This window comes from Ammospiza nelsoni, chromosome 14 (assembly GCF_027579445.1).
Source record: "Ammospiza nelsoni isolate bAmmNel1 chromosome 14, bAmmNel1.pri, whole genome shotgun sequence".
In the NCBI taxonomy this organism is placed as follows: domain Eukaryota; kingdom Metazoa; phylum Chordata; class Aves; order Passeriformes; family Passerellidae; genus Ammospiza; species Ammospiza nelsoni.
In genome coordinates, this window is record NC_080646.1 from 11,852,173 (window position 1) to 11,860,767 (window position 8,595).

Genomic DNA, 8,595 nt, shown 5'->3' on the forward strand with positions numbered 1-8,595 from the left:
AAGCACTGTTATTTATAGAAGACATAAAGGGATGTACTCCCTCTGATTGAGGTAACATGAAAGGTTTTTCCCTTGTGATTAAAGAAAGATGAAATATTGACGCTTCTCCCACTGAAGCAGAATGTTACATAATGACCAATTTCTGATTGTTTCTAAAATAACATTAGTGGTATTACTCATAACCACTCAAAACATGAAATTGAGTCCTGGAAAGGAAGTATTTCTTTACAATGCCTGATGCATTTATAGCTTGTTTCTGGGTATCATGATATTTTTAGATCATAACCATTAGAACTGTTTCCAGACAAACATATGATGACTAATTATACAGGGACCATATGATGATTTAAGTCTTACTTAGAAAATCCAACCTTTAAATCACTCAATTCCTGCCTCCAAGAAGAGGATGACAGAACAAAGCTAAGCTTGCAGACATTGGTGGGATTTTGTGTGGTGGTCTGACATTTCAGTGATGCATCAAGCACAGGAAAACACGATGAACACTCCCCGTTGTTTCTAGAGGGGTGAAGTTTAGTTACAAATGAATGAAACAATCTGTCTGCTCACTGCAGCTGGTAACTTTGTAGCACTGGAAGGTTCTTCTGTTTATGGAACTTAATGATGGTTTGGAAATCTATGCAATGTTAATTAACTGTTCTAAGACAAAGACATACCAGTCACTGTCTGAAACTGAGGGCGGTGTGAAGTGCAGGCTGGGAGTCCTGGAGGGCAGAGTCCTTTTATACAGGCAAGAGAGACGGTGAAGTGGCAGCTCCACCCTCAATTTGTCATCTGTGTGCTCACTGTGACGTGAACAGGAACGCCCTGGCTCTACCAGGGTGCCTGACTGATGCTCCCTTGGATAAGACTGCAAGGAGAAGGAAATGGCCTCATTATTCTGGTGGGCACTAATGATATTTTAACCCCCTTCAATAACGACCAGACTCTGCAGGTTGGCAGCAGCCGGGTGCTGATTTACCTGGAACAGGTAAAGATCTGCATCCCTGGTCAGCACTGCCCCAGAGCTGACATGTCCCCTCTGTGACACGGCAGCCCACGGTTCTGTGGTTCCCAGGGAACATGGATCACACACATTACAGGAGCAGCTGGGATGCTCACAAGGAGGTGTCTTCACCCAGTTCAGTTCCCAGTTTTGTGTTGGTTGAAGAACTGTAATCCTTTAATCAGCACACCCACCGTGAATGCACAGCAGAGCACACACTGGGGGAGGAAGACCTGCAGCTTTGCACAGAGGCACACTTGGAAAGCCCAAGGCCAGGTTCTGGATCCTCCTTGACTGATCACATTTACATGGAACCAGCTGCTGTGGAGCCCTAAACACCATCAGCCACATGAGAGCATCTCCACTGCCCTGTCAGGAGAAAGAAATGCCATGTGCAAGGTCAAATGGGAAGTCTGTGGCAAGATAAGGAATGGAACCATCTTCCAAGTGTCAAGCATTGTTCAGCTTTTCCTTTGGCTATGGGTCCCTTCTTCCAAGGACATCTTGTACATTTAAGTGGATCTTTTAAATTAATAACATAGGCCAAGTGAAAACACAGCAGAGACACCCAAAGGCTGGGTAAGAGCATATACTAATGACTGCAGAACTGAGATCCTGAATCATGACCACTGCTAGGTACCCTCTAAATAAACCTCTTTTAGCATCTTTCCTAAGCTGCTTTTTCTCCTTACAATGCACAGAGACATGATAACTACCAACATTTTTGCATTTTATCTGTAAACCAAAGCCAGAAACCATGCAGGATATGCACATCCCAACAGCTGAATCAACAAACAGGAGAAGGAATTACCTGGAAATTGACTTTTTATTTTTACAATGAAATACATCGGACCAACCCAGGAAACAACAACAGCAGTGTTTGTTTCCCACATGTTGGAAACATCAATAGGAAAAAAGGACACTGGGTAACATAAACTGCAGCATTGTTCCACCTGTGCTGCCAACAGATAACAAACCAAGTGCTACCTTTTTGTCACCACTGTTCTCAGATTTCCCTGTTTTAGCATAGCAGCTGGACACTCAGTCCCAGCTGCTCTTTGAAAGAAGGATTTAAAAACGAAGTTTACAGATTTCTGGGGCACCGAATAACGATGACCAAATCCCTCTGTTAAACAGAAGCCACCACTACACTTGTGTGCTGTGGTCAGTAAACAGAACTTGGGCATTTCCCCCACTATGAACCCACCATGTACAAATACCTGAGGCCACAGGATGCAAAACCCTGCACAGCCACCTCATTCCCAGTCAAAAGGACACTCAGGAAGCCATCAAACTAGGAGGCTCAATAATATAGGAATGCTACCAAAAAAAAACCCTAAAACAGATTACAGAAATGCATGAACATTGCTTGCCAGAAGTTGTAAAATACTGGAAATAATGCTAATTTGAGGAAGGAAGAAAAGGTATGCAAAGAAAGCAAAGCACACTACTTTGAACAAAATTATTTAGATCATCAAGATAAGAGAGGCTACTGGCTAACTCAGATATACAACCAAGCTGGATAAATGGGGAAAAAGACACATTAGGAATTTAGGTTGGTGAAGTCATTAAAATGAGTCACATAAGTCTTCATTTTTCTTACTCAGTAGTAAAAATTTAAATATATCCATGGTGGAAAGCAGTTAAGATGTGCACATTGTAGAGCACCAGCACAAAGGCAGGCAGGCTGTTAGACAGCAAATGAGTGCAGAATAACATGGAAGGACTGAGATATTGTCAGTGTAATTCAGTGAGACACCACTGAATATACCACTGGGTGCACCACTGCACACCTCTGAGTGTGAGTTCAGTTTTCTATAACTGCATCCCTCACAAAGAATTAGGGGATGTGATGCCTCCAGCACCAGGCCACCTGATCCCAGGTGTTTCTTTGCCATTGCATGTTCCTCTCTCCAAGAGTGAAGGGCAGAACAGAGGAAGTTCAAAAAATAATCAGTTCTGAGAATAATCAGTTAAAGTAAATCTTTCATATAAGAAATTGAAAGACTGAACCTATTTGCTACAAATAAGCAGCTCAATAACTTGATGAATATTTCCTCTACTAAACACTTTCACAAGCATAGATCTACACAGTGTATCATTCATGGTATAAAAACATAATTACTTCTTCCAATTATTTTAAAATTTATATTTTATATTGATTAATTTCTGTATTTGTCTCATTAGTAATAATGATAGAATTTTTTCAGAAGTTTACGTCACTGCTAAGCTCAGGATGCTTATGTTAATCTAACCAGTTGTCATTTACTTTTTGGTGTTTATAGTTCTCAGTTATCTTTACATGCTTCTCATTATTAACTGTGGATTTTTACTCTGGCAGAAGAAATTCCCCTAAAGTTTCCATCAAAGCAAATTCCCTTGAACTAGGGCACCCTGATTATTTTTAATTAGAAGATGACAGTATGCGATCTCTAATGCCAGTGTGCACGTTTTGAGGGTACACTTTGCTCCTCAGGACCTTGGAAACGTTCTTAAATTTTCTAAATCAGCGATCTCTTCCTGACCCTGGCGTTGGCTCGTTTGTTCTGACCCGCTGCCCGGCGGCGGAGCAGAGCCCCCCTCCGCCGGTCCTGCCGCATCCGTGACATACAAAAGGCAGGAGATCTCCAAGGAGGGGCAGCTCATCACCATCCACACAAACACCTTCTTGAGGTATTTTATTAAACTGCCCATCTAATTTCTGTCCTCCCACGCGTGACCCGGAGGATGCGAGCGCTCCGCAGTAACCAGGCGCGCACCCGCTTGTCAAAGCTGCGTTCTCCGCCGAGCCCGGGCGTGGCGGGGCCGAGCCCGCCGTGTCCCGCACGGCTCCAGCGGCGGTCTCGGGGCGCGGCTGGGTGGGATCGGGGCCGCCCCGCATCCGCGCCCCGCGCCGGGGACGCTCCGCCGCCCCCGCCGCCCCCGCCGCGCCCCGCAGCGCCCGCTGCGCAGTGCGCGGAGCCCCGCGGAGCCCCGCGGGCGATGCTGCCCCGCGTCCCGCCCCGCCGGCCGCCGCCTTACCCCGCCGCGGGGCCGGGCCTGGCCGCCGCCCGCCGCCTGCGCGCCGCTCCGCGCCCGACCGGCGCCGCCGCCGCCTGCGCGCCCCTCCGCGCCCCGAGCCCGGCGGCTGCAGGTGGGTGCCCGGCGCGGCGGCTGCGCAGCGCGGCCCCGGCCCTGCCGGGCACGCTGGGACTCGTAGTCCGGCGGCCGCAGCGCTCGCCGCGGGCACCGGCGCCGCTCCGCACCGGCAGCAGCAGCGGCGGCTCCAGCGGCGGCAGCTCCCGCAGCAGCGGCCCGGGAGCCCCCGGCCAGGCCGCCCTGCCTTCCCCTGCCCCCCGCAGCCCTCTCTGCTTTTGTCCGCCCCAAGCCCGCAGATGAGGTCCCGCCTGACCCACACAGTCCCTGTCGCCTGTGCCTTGGCACGGTGCAGCCTGAGCCTTCTGTCACCCGTGTGGCTCACGACAAAAGAGCGCTCACTGTGCCTTGGGCGCACTGCCAGCCGCGGCCACCGCCCCTGCCCCGGGCACAGCCCTGCCCCAGCACAGCCCTGTCCCGAGCACAGCCCCGAGCACAGCCCTGTCCCGAGCACAGCCCTGCCCCAGCACAGCCCTGCCCCGAGCACAGCCCTGCCCCGAGCACAGCCCTGCCCCAGCACAGCCCTGCCCCGAGCACAGCCCTGCCCCAGCACAGCCCTGTCCCGGCACAGCCCTGTCCCGAGCACAGCCCTGCCCCGAGCACAGCCCTGCCCCAGCACAGCCCTGCCCCAGCACAGCCCCGAGCACAGCCCCGAGCACAGCCCTGCCCCGGCACAGCCCTGCCCCGGCACAGCCCTGTCCCGAGCACAGCCCTGCCCCGAGCACAGCCCTGCCCCAGCACAGCCCTGTCCCGAGCACAGCCCTGCCCCGAGCACAGCCCTGCCCCAGCACAGCCCCGAGCACAGCCCTGCCCCGAGCACAGCCCTGCCCCGAGCACAGCCCTGCCCCAGCACAGCCCTGCCCGCGGTACCCGGTCAGCTCCGGGCACACGTGTCGCCAGCTGATCCCGAAGAACGCGGTTTGCTCCTCTCAACACCTGCTGCCAACCGAGCCAGCCAAACAGGCCCTGCAGCAGAACTAAGATGTGTCACTCCAGGGAGCCACTTTTAGAGTAGAGGGTGCTGACCTCTGAGACCATTTTTGATATTTTTCCTTTCTTCTGTTAATTAGTGTTGGCAACTCAATTTATATTTTTTCTATTATTCTATAGTAAGGTTAATCATTGGTTGAAATTGGAAGTAATATTATTTAAGTGAACCCCTTTTAATTAAGCATGTCCATAAATTAACTTATCAGGATGCTTTCACTGGGTGTTGTGATTTAGTTAAACAGAGGCCCTTGGTTCTGAGCACTAAGTGATGAGTCACAAGCAGCAGAAAAACTGTTCCAATGATTGGGATGTCTTTAAGTTTCATTTCACATTGGCAGGAAAAGAAGACATTGCCTTGTTAAGACGCAGATGCTGCACTGGAGTTGAATTTTCCTACGGAAAAAAGTACAAGTAGGAAACACCAAACCCCGCCAAACACTTCAGGTGTCTGTGGCAAGACTTAGAGCAGAAAACTCAGGCTAGTATGAGGGGCTGAAGGGTTACCATGGGTGTTTTGCCACTGCTGCTAAGGAAAACACCTGTATCCACAATAATGTGCAGTGTAGAAAAATCCTCCAAAGCTGCAGTTACCTGCTTGGAACCTCCTTGCCTCAGACTTCTCGTAAAATGGGATATCCAGCCATAAGTTAACAGCTTTTTTGCCAAACATCTAAAATATCATCAGATCAACAGAAATAGGAAATAATCAGATCCATTTATTCTGCAGTCTTTCCCTTTCCCTCCCTGCCTTGAAGCATTCAAAAAACACAAGGTTTGCATCTGTGATTTTGTTTGTTCAGTCCCAGAAGCATCAGGCAAGCTGAACCAAATTGCTTTGAAATCTTCTGCCCTGTAACTTGGTGGCTCAGGCTGAAGAGCAATTTGTTGGTTTGGTGGTGGGGTTGAAGCTTCCCTGCAAATGGGTCTCATTCAGCCATGAGACAGAAATGTGGATTTAATTATTGACACAGATCAAAACCTCTTTTGGGATTTAATCTTGGTCTGTAGGATCAGGGCCTGAATGAGTCACTCATAATTATACAAATACTGGGAAAGGGAAGTGTATGCTATCTACACAGAGTGAAAGTTAACATTAGGGTGTTTGCTTTTTGATAAACTCATACAAGTTTTTTCACTCAGATTTTCCTGTCACATCTTAAAATGTATTCATTAAGTTGATATGAAGGAAAATGAATCCTCCCATGCTGACTTTCCCATCTGCATGCTTTATATCTGATGACAAATTCATTCCATATCCCTTTCTGTTAAAAATGTAACAATCCTCTGCAAGGAGTATAGAGTTTGGCTGAAGTCAATATTCTGCTCTTCTTTGTGGTTTCATGTTTCTTCCTTCCTTATACTTCATGCATGGAATTTACAGTCAAGAAATCAGAAATATGATCAGTTTCTGTTTAAGAAAAGGTGCAGGTCACCTGTATTTACGAGGCATAGCAACAAAACCATACACAGTAAATAGATTAAATGCAGATGTACTAGATAATCCTTCATTCTTCCCAAACTGCAACATTACAAGACAAATGTATTCAATACAATTCATGAATCTGAGCTCTATCCCCTGTCTGGGCTGCAGGAGATCCCATTTATGGGCTATGCCTGCTGTGATACATTTACATCAAACGACTGTGGCCACCTGCACTGACCATATTTCCCATGTGTGGGATTTCCCAGGCTGGCACATCTGAGATTGTAGGGTAAGGCTCCAAAGCTCTCATTTTTTCCCTGGCAGAACCTTTGCATAACATTTTGCCCACCTAGCCTTTTGATTAATTTTATTTTTATGTGTTTGACCTGTTGAAAGAAGTGCAGTGGCAGAGTAAACACCCTAAGGATATAACATATAAGGGGACAACTACCCTAGAAAACAATGTACTCCACTCTGGGGGATGCCTTTGAGAGCTGGGACCCTGTGGATCCCAAAACAATGCATTTCCTGGCTCAGCCTTTCCTACACCCAGTGTCAGTTTGTTTCAAAGGCTCTGTGGTGAATGCAGTGTACATGTTTGGCATTTTTTCAACTCTGTCTAAACTGGGCTTACTGCCAGCAGGTTGTACCAGTAAATCATTAGCTGGGGCACCCAAAAGCAAGTTTTATTTTGCTAAGCTATTTGTAGCCAAAATGTGGTTAGTTGTTTCAAAATGTTTGTGGCATTTTTAAAATAAAAAGCTACAGGGGCTGTTGTTTTCATCTGGTTTCCTTATGACACAGCTTGTAAGACTTTGCTTAATTAATTCCTGCTAGAACTGGAGCTTGTCTTCTAGACAACATCTGGACTTGATTACTGTGTGGTGCATGTTTTGATCTCTCCCCTTAAAGACCAGATAATGATCAAATTCAGTGACCTGTAAATAAAACCCCCTGCTTCGATTCCTGATCAGCAAATTTCAGGCCTAGGGTAGAGAAAATAATTTACTCTTGCCCAAATGTAAAATTACTGAATTGGGGAGATACTTCTGAAACGCCCTTGAAAGAAAACCAATCTATATTAGCAGCCTCCATTTGTAAGATCTTGATGGTTGAAGCCTTAAAATGTTGGCCAGCAGCATTTCAACTGGTCAATCCCCAACTATATTTGGATTGGAAATTTTTTAGTTGCATTGATTTGATAGGTAATAGGATTTTCTTGGATTGTTTTATAAGGTGAGGTACAGTAAGACATTAAATAACAATGTTGTCAAGTCCTCTGTTATTTCATCCAGACTTGCTTCCTGTGAACCATTCTACATCCTTAGCACAATAAATCCTGAATAAATGCATTTCAATTAGACACTGCATTTGCTATGGTAGCAACACTAATAATAAATATCTTATCTGTCCCAGTTAATTTGCAGCAGATATCCAACTGAACCACAACTTTCATTTTGTGGGTGTGGAAGGTGAGACATAGAACAGATGGTGTTTGGAGTCTGGGGCCCAGCTGGCAGCTATGCCATTGGAACAGGAACAGGCTGAAAGGTGCAAGGCATGGCCATGTGAATTCCCTAGGCAGGAAGACATTTCTGTCTCAAGCCACATACTTTGAATGAATAGTCATCATTTTTACCACATCAGCACTGTGGAGAGTAAGTACAGTATGTTTTAATCAGTTTAGGATTATGTTGGAGGCTTTTTTTTCCTGCTGTGCTCAGCTCTGTGACCGGCAGCGAGTAGCTCCGTGCTGCATCTGCTCTTGCTCTGCATGTGCATTGTTTGAGCAGCAGTGGAACTTCCACTGTCCAAGTCTTCCAGTCACATTATAAACCTTTAAAAAATTGCATCCAGAATATTGTTTACTAACAGGTGGTGCTTAGCAGGTAGCTGAAACATCCTCAAAATCCTGATGATTAAGCACACACCTTAAGCGCATTGGGCACCTTGGTGCTTGGATCCCGCCTGCCCCGTGCCAGCAGAAGGAGCTCTGGCCCGGAGCTCGCCAGGAGCAGCCGCCGTGTCCCCGTCCGTGCTCCCT

General features: G+C 47.3%; 1 protein-coding gene across 2 annotated transcripts in view; it reads right to left on the bottom strand.

The window, feature by feature from the left end:
- Positions 1–4,106, bottom strand: part of LOC132079504 (tropomodulin-2) — a 32,865-nt gene extending 28,759 nt beyond the window's left edge. Inside the window, exon 1 of one of the 2 annotated variants that reach the window (XM_059482172.1) lies at positions 4,025–4,106. The gene's annotated coding sequence lies outside the window, so the exon portion shown is untranslated. The remainder of the gene's footprint in view (positions 1–4,024) is intronic. The other variant, XM_059482173.1, reaches the window with a different exon arrangement.
- Positions 4,107–8,595: the final 4,489 nt, after the last annotated feature.